Consider the following 13,193-nt stretch of genomic DNA (forward strand, 5'->3'; position numbering starts at 1 on the left):
AAGATGAGAAGTTCATTAGTGGTATACCTTATAGTCTATGTGAATGACATTCTAGTGATTGGCACTGATGTGATAGGGATTGATAACCTTAAATCCTTCCTCCATGTAGAATTTGAGATCAAAGATCTAGGGGAATTGAGGTATTTCTTAGGTATTGAAGTGGCTAGATCTAAAGATGGCATCATTATATCCCAACACAAGTATGTGCTAGACTTGCTCACCGAAACAGGTAAAATGGGAGTAGGACCGATGGCTACCCCTATTGATGTGATTCACAAGCTTTCTACTAGACTTGCTCACTAAAACAGGTAAAATGGGAGCAAGATTGGTGGCTACCCCTATTGATATGATTCACAAACTTTCTACTTCTAATGGAGAACTATTGAATGATAGGGGAGTGTTTCAAAGGTTGCAAGGGGAACTGCTATGTCTATGTATGACTCGTCGTGACATTGCATATGTTGTTAGTTGCATTCACTTCTTTTGAGAAGTATTGAAGGATAGGGGAGTGTTTCAAAGGTTGCTATGGAAACTGTTATGTCTATGTATGACTCGCCATGACATTGCATTTGTTGTTAGTTGCATTAACTAGTTTATGCATGCTCCTAGAGATACACATATGGCAACAATAAAGAAGATTTTATGTTACTTGAAGAGTACTCTGGGGAAATATATTATTTTTGCTAAACATGGACACATGAAAACAGGAATCCTATACAAATGCTAATTGGGTAGGTAACATTGATGATAGTAGGTTAACCTCGGGGTACTATAGTATGGTTGCAGGTTATATTGTTTCTTGGAGGAGCAAGAAAAGAATCAATGGTTGCTAGATCTTCAGTTGAGGTAGAGTACAAGCTATGGCTCATGGAGTTTCTGAGTTGCTTTGGTTATGATCCCTGATGGAGTAATTGGGTGTTGAGTAACACAGACCATTGATGTTTTATTGTGACAATCAGGCCACCATTAACATTACCCACAATCCTATACAACATGATAGAACGAAGCACATTGAAGTTGACAAGCATTTCATTAGAGAAAGAGTGGCTTCTAGAGAAGTTTATCTACCTTTCATTGCATCTGAAGAACATTTAGCTGATATTCTTGCCAAATGAATCGCCAAGGCGAAACTACAACATGATACAGGCAAGATAGGCATGATTAACATCTATGATCAACTTGAGAGGGAGTGTAGAGAATATGGGCCGAATGGCCCATAACCCATAGTTGTGTTTTACTTTTATGCTTATATTCTGTTTTGCTAATGGTCCTATAACATTAGCTTCTCTTGTTTAATTAGCTAGCTACCCCACTAAGGGTTTACGAACAAATCTTCTCTTTCACCCTTTCTTATCAATCGTTCTCTTCCTCTTCTTCTCTTCTTGCTCTCTCCTTTTTCTTTCTTCTTTTAATCAGATTTCTTATTTTTTTATTTGGGACCATTGTTTTCCCCTGTTTGATTTCACTTATAAAAAGTACTTCTTTTAAAAGATGGGACTACACATTAAGTGGTTTTATGTGTTTAGTAAAAAAGTGGGGAAGAAGTACTTTTTGTTAAAAGAAGTACTTAAAAAAGTGACCTGAAGTTTGCTTTTTAAGCACTTCTTAGATAATTACTTTTCCAATAAAATGGGATGAAATACTCCCTAGTATTTTCTTATAATACCCAAAATGCCCCCGTGCAAGGGTTATATGTCCATCTCCTCTCATTCGAACATATCGAACTAGATAGTGGCACACCCAATTACAGGCCCAACGATGACGATCGACGGTGAGGAAAAATGGTCAACGGACCTGTCGTTTTGCCACTTTCTTCTATTTTGTGAAGTTAATCTTCTCATTGTATAATTTTTCTTTGTTTTTTTTTTTTTAACTTGAACTCCTTTGTTGTTCGCATATATGCACTTTGGAAGAATCAAACAAATGACTACTTTTTTTTCCTGGCAACCGGTGACTAACAACCAAAATCATAGACCATTTTGAAAACAATGAGCTTTTGGTGACTGGCGATCGATAATTAGCAACCAAAAATACAGATTGGATTGAAGACGATGGGCTTCTGATGACTGGACCGACAACTGGAAACCAAAAATGTAGATTAGATTGAAGACAATGGGCTTCTGATGACCGACGACCGACAGTTAGCAATCAAAATTGTAGATTATTAGACTAACGACGATGGGCTTCTGATGATAGGTGATCGGCGACTAGCAATGGAAATCATAGACAGTGGCTCTCTTCTCTATTTCAACCTCTTTGCCACTAACTTTAGCATACCTTGTCTAAGAATCCCCTCCCAATACCTGATTGGCAACCAAATTCGTCGTCTTGGTTTATTTCATTAATGTCATTTTATAATATTTTATAAAATATTATAATAATTGTTCAATTAATATTTATATCAAGTATTATTTTATAGTGTTTTATATTGATAATTGAAAAAAATATTATTTTATAATATTTTATATAAATATTGTTTGTTTGACTTAAGAACCTATTATAATATGGTTATTTTTCATATCTTTTAAACTTTAACTCCCCTTATTATTTACTTATTTATTATTATTATTATTATTATTATTATTATTATTATTATTATTATTATGGCCCACATGGAAATTCACGTGTGGGTCCACGTGGGCTCTCAGTTGAAATGTATAGTATAACATGTGAAAACATTGTATATATGTATGAGTGAAGTGAAGACTAAAATTGTCATTTGTGTCAATAAAAGCACTTATGGGAAAAGTAGCTTACCAAACATCCCCACCCTAATAAATACCTAAAAACGTAATAAGTAATTTGGCAAGTGGGTTACCAAACAACCTTAAGTGGTTGTTAAAATAAGCACTTCTTTTTACAACCACTTAATCATCAAATAGGGCCTTCTTCTTAAAAATTAAGTTAAATCAAAATATTTTAGTTGTCATATAATACAACAATATCAATAATATTAGCAAATGTGGTTATTCAAATGTTGTATTTTATTTTATTTTTTGCTTCATCAAATATTTTCATCTCTTTAACTCCAAGTCTCTACTCATAATCAAATTAAGACATTTAAAAAGTAAAGTAAAAAGTTTTAAATATCAAATGTCTTTTTATCTCTTTACATTTTTATCTTTTTTAGCAAATGTGCATGTGTTTTTTGCATATGGCAATTTTAGATGATAATGATAGTAATATTTATCCAAATTATTTTAAAACATTTTTATATAATTCTATGTATAAAAAATAATTCTTATATCACACTTAATATGAAAAATATATAATATTAGAGATGTCCCCAAATGTTTTCTACAAATGCTATGTATCTTTTTTTGTTTCTATTTTTTTATTTTTATCTTTCTTTAATTTTTGTATTTAATTATGATATCATTGGTTGACCTATTTGACCCAAATGGTTGAATTGTTTACCCACCACCTAAGTAGAAATCTGTTGAATTAAAAAATATGAAAGAAAGTAGTTTCTTGAAGAGAGGAAGAGAGAAGGAGAAAAAGAGAAGAAGAGAAGTTGAAAGAAAAGAGAGCAATCATCTAGCCGCCCCCTTCACTTATTATTTATACTAAAATAATAGAACAATACAAAGACAACAATGCCCTTATAGGGTCGCAAAACATAAAACAACATATATAACACTCAAAAAACATAATAAAATTTGGACTCACATAACTACTATGGTCCCCACCTCCTATCTAACAATTAACATATATGTAATTCTCTTGCACCCATCGGGAAGAGTCTGTATTAGGTTTTTTCTCCTCCCCAGTAAGATACCCTAATTTTCCACTGGCACCAATAGCCATCTTAGCTGATTGTGCCCACTCCAAATAATTTGTACCATCAAGTTTTACTGTAGTAATGATCCTAGACCAAAAAATATCGCTACTACCTCCAACACCCAGTCCCATAGTATCGGTAGATTTCATCTCGGTATTCCAACTCTCTATTTTACTTCAAACAGTTCAACAGTAAGAAAAAATAGATTGGAGACATTCAAAAAATAATTTAATACCACACACACAGAAACCAACCATTCCGGAAGAAGAAAACCCTAGCTGGAGGGAAATCTCTTTCCTTTCCACGGCTCCCAATAGAGATAAAAGTGAATCGATTACTCTAGGAGGCCTAGAAAATTTCAGAAACCAAACTGCCCTCTTCAGAAAATCAAAAGAAAACTAACAATACCTGGGCGCCCAAGATTAAATAAAAAACAAAGAGTCCAACTTTTCTAGGACTCTTCCTCGTACTTCAGTTCTTCCTGATTTTGATGCCGAATAGTAAATCCCACCAAAAACTCTAAGAACTGGACAATCTATAGTAGATCGTTCAGCCCTTTACTTCTTCATGCAGTCGGCTAATCTAGGGCTGCATGAGAATGCTTCAAGAAACCCTAGTCGATGCTCTAATACCAAGTAGAGATCTGCTGAATTAAAAAAATATGAAAGAAAGTAGTTTCTTGAAGAGAGAAGGAGAAGAAGAGAAGAAGAGAAGTTGAAAGAAAAGAGAGGAATCATCTGGCCGCCCCCTTCACTTATTATTTATATTAAAATAATAGAATAGTACAAAGACAACTATGCCCTTATAGGGCGACAAAACATAAAACAACATATATAACACTCAAAAATCATAATAAAAATTGGATTCACATAACTATTGTGATCCCCACTTCCTATCTAACAACTACATAAAACATCTACTCAGAAAAACATCATAAAACTAATTAATCTTCAACAACCTACACAAAAGAACAATTTCATTTTTGGGTCAGTTTAAAAAAGAACACGGATATTGTTAAAAGTATTGCATATAGATTTACTAATAAAATTAATCAGTTGATTCTTTGGATATATGACTTAATGAGAAACAATGAAAAGTAGTAGTTATTTAATGAGAAACAATGGGAGTTGATACCTTGGATATATGACTTAATGAGAAGGATTTGAATGAGGTGAAAAGTAGTAGTTGAAACTATATTTTCTTTCCTCACAATTTAAAATGTATTAAATTTAGAAATAGGGATATTTTAGTAAAAAATGTTCCTCAAGCTCATTCATACTTTTAATAGTAACTAGTAAACATATACGTGCATTTGCACGTGGCAGTATCTCTAAGACAACTATTTATAATTCATTGACAGTTTTTGAACAGTTATAAGTGGGTAGTTTCTATACAGTTATAAGAGAACAGTTTCTGGATAGTTATAAGTAGGAAGTTTCTAACATAAGAGTAAATGACATATATGTCCTCTTTATGCCCATTGTATATTTAGACGAGACGGATAGAAAACGTCCAATGAAAATTCTAGAATGAATGGGCATTCGCTCTTTTATAAGTAGTATAAATATAGTTATAGATGTGTTTGTTTTTTATAATTTTTTTTATATTTCTATGTGTAGAAAAGTAATTCTTTTTTATCATACTTGTTTTTGTTTAATATGATGAATATACAATATTAGATATTTTCCTAAATGTTCTTAGCAAATTGTATATTTTTATTTCTTTGTGATTTTTATTGTTTAATGATTATGACATCTAATGTCGAGACATTTGACCTAAAATTTGAACTGTTGACCTATAACCAAATATGAAAACAATTTTATTTTTTAGTTGATTTTAAATTTTGTATTTCATTTTCATCATCGATAAAACAATTATTGTGATATCAAAAATAAATAAAAAATTTATTGTTTATCACACTTGTTTTTCTTTAACATGCTTAATATAAAATAGTAGAAATGTTCCAAATTTTCTACAATCTTTTAGCAATGAGTACTTAAACTACCCCTATGTTTTAGAAAATGGGTTAAACTTACCTACTATTTGAAAAATTAAAGTACCCTTGGGTTTTCTAGCGATGGGCAAAATCCTCCCCTACTATTAGCGTGTTGTTACCCTCCATTCGCATGTGATGTCACGTGATTTATATAATTTTTTTTAATTTCAAAGCTACCCTTTTTGTTTTTAATTTTGCCTTTCAAACCATAGATATGAACTTAGATAAATTAACACAAAAAAAGAGGGGTTCCATCCTATTCAGGTTGGAACAAAATAAGGCCTTTTGAAGAATTATATGCTAACAAAAGAAAGAAAAAGTGGGGTTCCATACTTCCATCTAATCCCAAGAGAAAAGTGAAATAAACACAAAAAAAAGATAAATTAACACAAAACGAACTAAGCCTATAGTAGGCCCTGTTTGGGGCTAGAAAGGGAGGTTTAAAAAGTTCTTCTATTCTTCTTGACATGTTGCTAGTAATTAACAAAATTACTTCTCCAATTGAATGCTTGAGAGGGAAATATCCTAGTTATAGGAGATTGCAGTTGCCGGTGGACCATTTTAGCAAGCTATCTCTAGGTATCGGTAGAAGCATAACTGATCAAGCCCAAACATTCAATGGATCTAACGTCACTTTTCATTCTAGAATTAAATTAAAATTGGAATGGTTAACATGGGTGGTGCTTTGAAAGGACAAAATCCAATACAACATTCAAATTTTTAAATTACTCTGTCTCAACTTTTTTTTTTTTTATTCCATACTCCGTCCAAACTTAGATTATAATGTCAAATCTGATTCAGATGTGAGACGGCTCATCAATTTTCGAACTTTCTAGTCTAGGTGTTAAGTTGGCATGGTTAGGATATGGAAATTGAACTAGATAAGAGCTAGTGTTGACTCCTGATTATGAAATCTTGATTAAATGGAAATTGTTGTTCAACGTTGCAAAATTACACTAGGTTTTCTTGGTTTTTCTAATTCTCAAAGTGTAGCAATAGATAGAGTGGGAGAGGAAGAGGCAACTGAAACTGAAAAACTATTTATTTTTCTTTTCTATGGTTTTCTAGCGAAGAGGGAGTTTGAGACCCAAGTTTTTGCCAACACAGCAAGAGTGTTGTAGAACTTTTGATCAAAGCTCTATCCAAGTTCATCCAGATTCAGCCATGAATAAATAATAAAATATGGAATCTGCTTTTCTGTTAACCATGAGTGCTTCTAGTAAGATGATGGAGGTTGAGTTTGAATACCGAATCTTATGGTTCTTGAAAATTTTCATCAATTAGGTTTTATTTTAAAATTTTGAGGAATAATGAAGTGAAAATTCAACATTTCACTATTTTCCATCAATGTTTAACAATGTTGTCCATTGTCAGTAAACTTAAGGGTACTTTAAGTAATTTTTCAAATAATAGGGTAAGTTTTAGTCCTATTGCTAAAACATAGGGATAGCTTAAGTATTTTACCCTTTTTATTAACTTTGACACTTGGATGGAAGAAATTTTTCATTTTTTGGGGTTGCTTTTAAAAAATATGGGTTTTGTACCATTAAACGTATTGAATATAAATCCAATAAGGAGAATTTATTAATGTGAAAAATACCTTAAATATAGAATTTAATGTGAGAAAATGGGAGTTAATGCCTTAAATACTTAATGGGAGGGAATCAAATCAAGTGAAAAGTTGTAGTTCAATTACATTTTCAATCCTCACAATTAAAGAGGGACTAAAATAAGAAATAGGGGTATCTTAGTCAAGAAGAAAGTTCCACATCCTCATTCATACTTTTAATATAATAACTAGTAAGTGTACACATCCTTTGCACGTGGTAATTCTAAATGATGATAATGATAATAATAATGTATCCAATTTTTTCTATAAACTTTGTGTATTTTTTATTTTTATTATTAATCAGATGCAGATTGCAAATCCAAATCAAATTACATAAACACCAAATTCAAATATGTGATAATTGGATCTAGTAGTGAAGCTTCAAGTATCATTGATAGGCCTACTTGCTTGGCTAGATTTTTCTTTTTGTAATATTTTGGTGTATCTTTTTTTTTATTCAATTATCAAAGAAATGTAAGATTCAAATAGACGAAATTGAATGGGGTAAAAAGTAGTAGTTCAATTTATAATTAAAACCTCATAATTAAATAGAAACTAAATTAAAAAATGAGTATTTTATCCAAAAGAAAGTTCCACAATCTTATTCATATTTTTAATAGTAGTGTAAATATAGAATTATAGACGTGTTCAATTTTTTCTATGACTTTTTTTGTATTTTTGTGTGTAAAAATATTTCTAATATGTCACACTTACTTTTTATTTAATATGATAAATATATGATATTATACATGCACCTAAATGTTTTTTTTTTGCAAAATTTATGTATTTATTTCGTTTTTGTATTTTTATTTTATATTTAGATTTTATTATTAATTGATGACATTAAATGTTAATATATTTGACCCAAAATTTGAACTATTGATCTTTGCCAAACAATAAAAAGGTAATATCCTCTAATGTAGGGCACATTTGGTATTTGCCAAATCGAAATACCATAGATCTAGAGTCCCAATGTTGAAATGTTGTTTTTAGTAAAGGCCAATCAAGCTCAATGTGGGCTAAATCCTTAACATTGGCCCAATGCACAATTCCTATCAATGTTCTCACGTCATTGCCCTTTTCTACAATGAGTTAATACAAATGCACAATTCCTGTCTCAACTCTAGCAAGTCTTCAAACATGTTTATGCAAAAAGGATTTATGGTTAGTGCATGATGTATAAAGGATCCTTTTATCTTTTCATTTAGTTTCAAATACTTAATGTATTATTACAGGGAGGACTCATTGCACTTGGGGAAATCATAGTGTTAGGAAGGTAGTCTTTCAAGGTGCAATTTCAAAATGCAAGCAGAGAGAACATTTTGAGCATCCACAGAGTTCTTTGGTCCCTGGGCTTTAACTTCCAATCCTCAAATGGAAAAAAGGGGGTGAGAAAACCTTCAACATACAGCATAGACACAGGGTTCATTGGTCCCTGGACTTTAGCTTTCATCCCTTAAGGTAGGAAGGGGTGAGAAAACCTTCAACATAGCCACAAGGTTCATTAGTCTCTAGAATTTGGCTTTCAGGCCTCAAGTGGCAAGAAGGGATGAGAAAACCCTCAATGCAGATATAAGGTTCATTGGTCCCTGGGTTTTGGCTTTCAGCCCTTAAAATATCTCATATTTGATATTTGATATTTGATATCAAGCAATATCCGAATTTCAATCCAATTAAAATATCTGATATTTGATATCGATTCGATATCCAATGGGTATTGAAAATTAATATTCAAATTTGAATTCAATTAAATATTTGAATATTCGATTCGAATTTGATTAACTAACTATTTAAAATAATTAATAAATATATAAAATAAATATTTTATTTATATAAAGTATATAAATATATAAATTATTTATATAATTTAATTATTATATATATATATATAAATTATATAAAACATTTAAAAATTTTATATATTATATATAAGAATTAAATAATCGGTCGAATTCAGATATTTATCGAATCAAATCAGGTCATATCCAAATTTGAAATCGGATTTTTGAATACCGTTGACACCCCTAGATGGACCGCTACCTCTCATCTCACCACACGCCGTTCTAACAGTCGGTGATGCAAAAGAGGAGTAGGCTCCTGCATTCAATAGGGAGATCAGGACAGGACACAACAACGAAGGGGATGGGCTGGTGGGTCCCATCTTGGAGGCTAAAATATCAGTCAAAATTAATCGAATCGGTACTACCGGATTTGGAAAATCTGTGACTGAAATTGAACCGAAGTCAATCGTTTAATTGGTTGATCGGTTTGGTTCATCGATTTTTTGGTTTTTTAACTTTTATAATATATATTATAATATATAATAAATATAATAAAATGTTATATTTAAAATAATAAATATAATATAATATTATATATATATATATTTATATATAATGCATATTTGTTAATTTATAATATATATAATATACATAAATATATATAAAGTATATAGAAATATATGTATACCGGTTGGTTCAATTAACTACCGGTTTTCTATATTGGTTAACCGAAGCCGAATTGGTACTTTCGGTTTTTTAAAAACATTGAACCATTTGGTTCAATTAACCAATTTTTTGGTTTGGATTTGGTCGGTTCAGTTCTTTGTTTTTTTTTTTTTTTTTCTCATCCTTAATACCAAGGCTTGAGGGAGTTGAAGTGGTGGGACACGGTTAACGCAAACTGAGTAGACATAGAAGTGCTAACGTTGGTTGTTGACGAGTTGTATCGGAAGTAAGAAGCTCGCGGTGGAAAGGTTGAGAACCACCGTTGTCTCGGACAATCACTCGACGAACGACCGAATGCCTTGTTACAGAAATAAACCGTTATGAGCCACTAGTTGGTTGGTTCAACCTTAGTTTAGAACCAAATTAGAGCAGAGGTAAAAGAAAAATCTAGGGAGGGTCGATGATAAATGCCTTGTGGAGACATTCTAGATAATATTCTGATACGATCTTAAGTGTCACTAGCAACAAGTTCGTAAAAGCCGAAGCTGATCCGAAAGCTACATCCGATTGATGATCTGGTCATCAATTAAGTCAGAATTGTAACATTATTCGTAAGGGAGGTATTACTCAATTGTCAGAAACAATAGGGGTAACGCTAGACAATAGTTAAACAGTAGAGGTACACTTAATCAATTAGCTAAACCATATAGGTAGTGTAAGAAATTTACCCTATATACCAAGAATAAGCAATCCCACCACACATTGAGAACACATCCCCATGAATGATGGAATAGGATATATTGAAAGTAGGAAACTATAAACATGGATGTGCATTTTTTTTGTTGGGTAAATTGCATATTAGTATCCTGTACTTTGGGGTAATCTCACTTTAGTACCCAAACTTTAAATCATGTCACTACAGTAATTGAACCCTTGAAAATTGCTACTTGAAAATTGTTAGAATGCATAATAAAATTACCAAACTATCCTTTATTGTCTTAAAAAATCAAATACATTTACAAACTAACTAATTGATGTCTTCCATATGCCAGCAAATGAGGAGCACAGAGTGCCCTTGTACTTGGTGGGTTGTTGACGGCTTGGTCTGTTCCATATGCTGCCTATATTGAGGAGATTCATCACGTTCGTCCAAGATTGTCAAATGCCGGTCAAGGAATTCTTGAAGGGATGACTTTGATATGGCATCAAAGCATCTTCAAGAGGAGGTGAACTAATGGTGAGTTTAGGACTCAGATCATTGCTGTTCCAATTTAGTCTTGAGGAAGAAGACCATGAATATTATCTTCTTTTGGTGGGTAATTTTGATATTTTCAAAGTTTTAAATTGCATGTAACATCACATGCATCACATAACTAATGGAGTGCTAATGGTGGGGCCTAAAGTGGCAGTTTTTGGGAGTTCAAGTACTGCAATGGCAAATTTTAAAGTTTAGGTATTAAAGTGACATCACCCACAAAGTACATTGATGTACAATTGGATTGTCTATTTTCAGCTATTCTTAGCACACTTTTTGCTCTCAATAGGTCTAGGTTCAATAAGCATAATCATTTTTAACCCCGTTCAGAAATTTCAGGCTTAGGCTTAGGTTTTGTGTTCAGGTTTGGCCTTGGCCTGGGGCCAATACTTCGGGTGTAGATCTCATGCCCACAGCTTCCTACCCACATCCCTGCCCATGTCACCAATTTTGGACATGTGTCCAATAACATGTGCCTCTTCTTCACATGTGCAAAAGTGCATGTGAAGTAAAGAGGATGAAACGGGATGGACTTCAAAACCCAGATTTCACCCGTTAACCCAACTAATATTTTTACCTAAAAGAAATTATTTTCCCCTTCCCAACAACCCTAACAGTGTTTCGTTCTCTCCATTCATTCTTTACAGGTACTGTTCCAAGAAACTTCACAGGCAACCAACAATCAGGAACTAGCAACCAGTAATCGGCGACACGCTCATCGACATCTTATTCTCTCCGTACTCCATCGGTTAACCTTCTTCTTCTATTCTCCACAACGTCCTATTCCAAGAGATTCCACCTACATCCGGCATCCAGCAATCGAGGATGTGCTCACCGACATCCTATTCTATGCATACTCCTCCTCAATCACTTAGCCTTGTTTTTCTTATCTCCAACAGTAGTGTGTCCCCTTTCCAAGAACCCTAATAAGGTCTTGTTCTCTCCATTCATTCTCTATAGCGTACTATTCTAATAAACTTCACAGGCAACCGGCAACCAGCATCTTATTCTCTCTATACTCCATTGGTTAGCCTTCTTCTATTCCATAACGTCCTGCTCCAAGTGATTCCACCGACATCCGACATCCGGCAACTGGCAACCGGCAATAAAGGATGTGCTCACGGATACACCGGTGGTTAAGTAACCTCAACTAATACAAGAAAAAATTGAGCATTATTTTCTTATAGTTCTTCCAACCAGGTTCTTCTCACGGTAGTTATGCTCTATTTTATTTGATTCACTTATTTTCTATTTTCTTCTGGCCAGACATAGTAATCTCCTCAATTTATTCTTATATTATTTTCTCCTATGTTGATGGTTTTCTCGTATTATTGCACAATATTCCAAATACAAGACTTAAAGCTACGATGTGGTCGAGATCCTACAACTGATCCGTTTAGTGGAGTTTGAGCAAAGAGTTTTATTATATGGGTTGTCACTACGTTTTCCCAAGACTTGCTTCCTAATTACTTCATAAGGAGTTCAAGCTTCATAAGGCAACTCAACACCATTGTGAGTCTCTCTCTCTCTTCAATGTTTTATGTTGGGATGCTAGTTATTTCATTTTAGTTGTTAGTTTAGTTGATTATGGTCGAATGATTTATAACTAGTAGCAGTGAACAATTAGAGAAATTTAATCGTTGAAGGGAGTTGTAGTCAATTTTTCATCTCTTGGTTGTGTACTTGTGTACAAAAGTAATGCCTTGGAAATTCGGGTTTATGGTTAGTGGAGCTTAGTTATTGGGGAGAAATCTGAACTGCTCGTTCAGATGGATCCCAAGGAATGCCAATGAGTTTGATGATGGCGTAGCCAAATCAGGGGTATCAAGACAATGTTTAGTATGGGACCTGAGAATGCAATGAGTTTTCTTTAGATGACAATAAAAGAAAAATGACATGATATTTTTTAGTTGCTTGAGGATACAATCCACATTGAAATTCATTTTCATTTTCCTCAGCTTGCTAAGGGCATCTTGATGATCCTATGGTCCTATTGGATTACTATTAAGTTAATTTAATTGATACACTTATCAGTAAAAGGAACTTAATTCTTTTTAAAACTTGAGAGAGAGTTGCATCTTCTTTAGTTTTACATCCATGAAGAG

The sequence above is a fragment of the Nelumbo lutea genome, chromosome 2 (genome assembly GCF_056320005.1).
Source record: "Nelumbo lutea isolate HS-2025 chromosome 2, American lotus-T2T, whole genome shotgun sequence".
In the NCBI taxonomy this organism is placed as follows: domain Eukaryota; kingdom Viridiplantae; phylum Streptophyta; class Magnoliopsida; order Proteales; family Nelumbonaceae; genus Nelumbo; species Nelumbo lutea.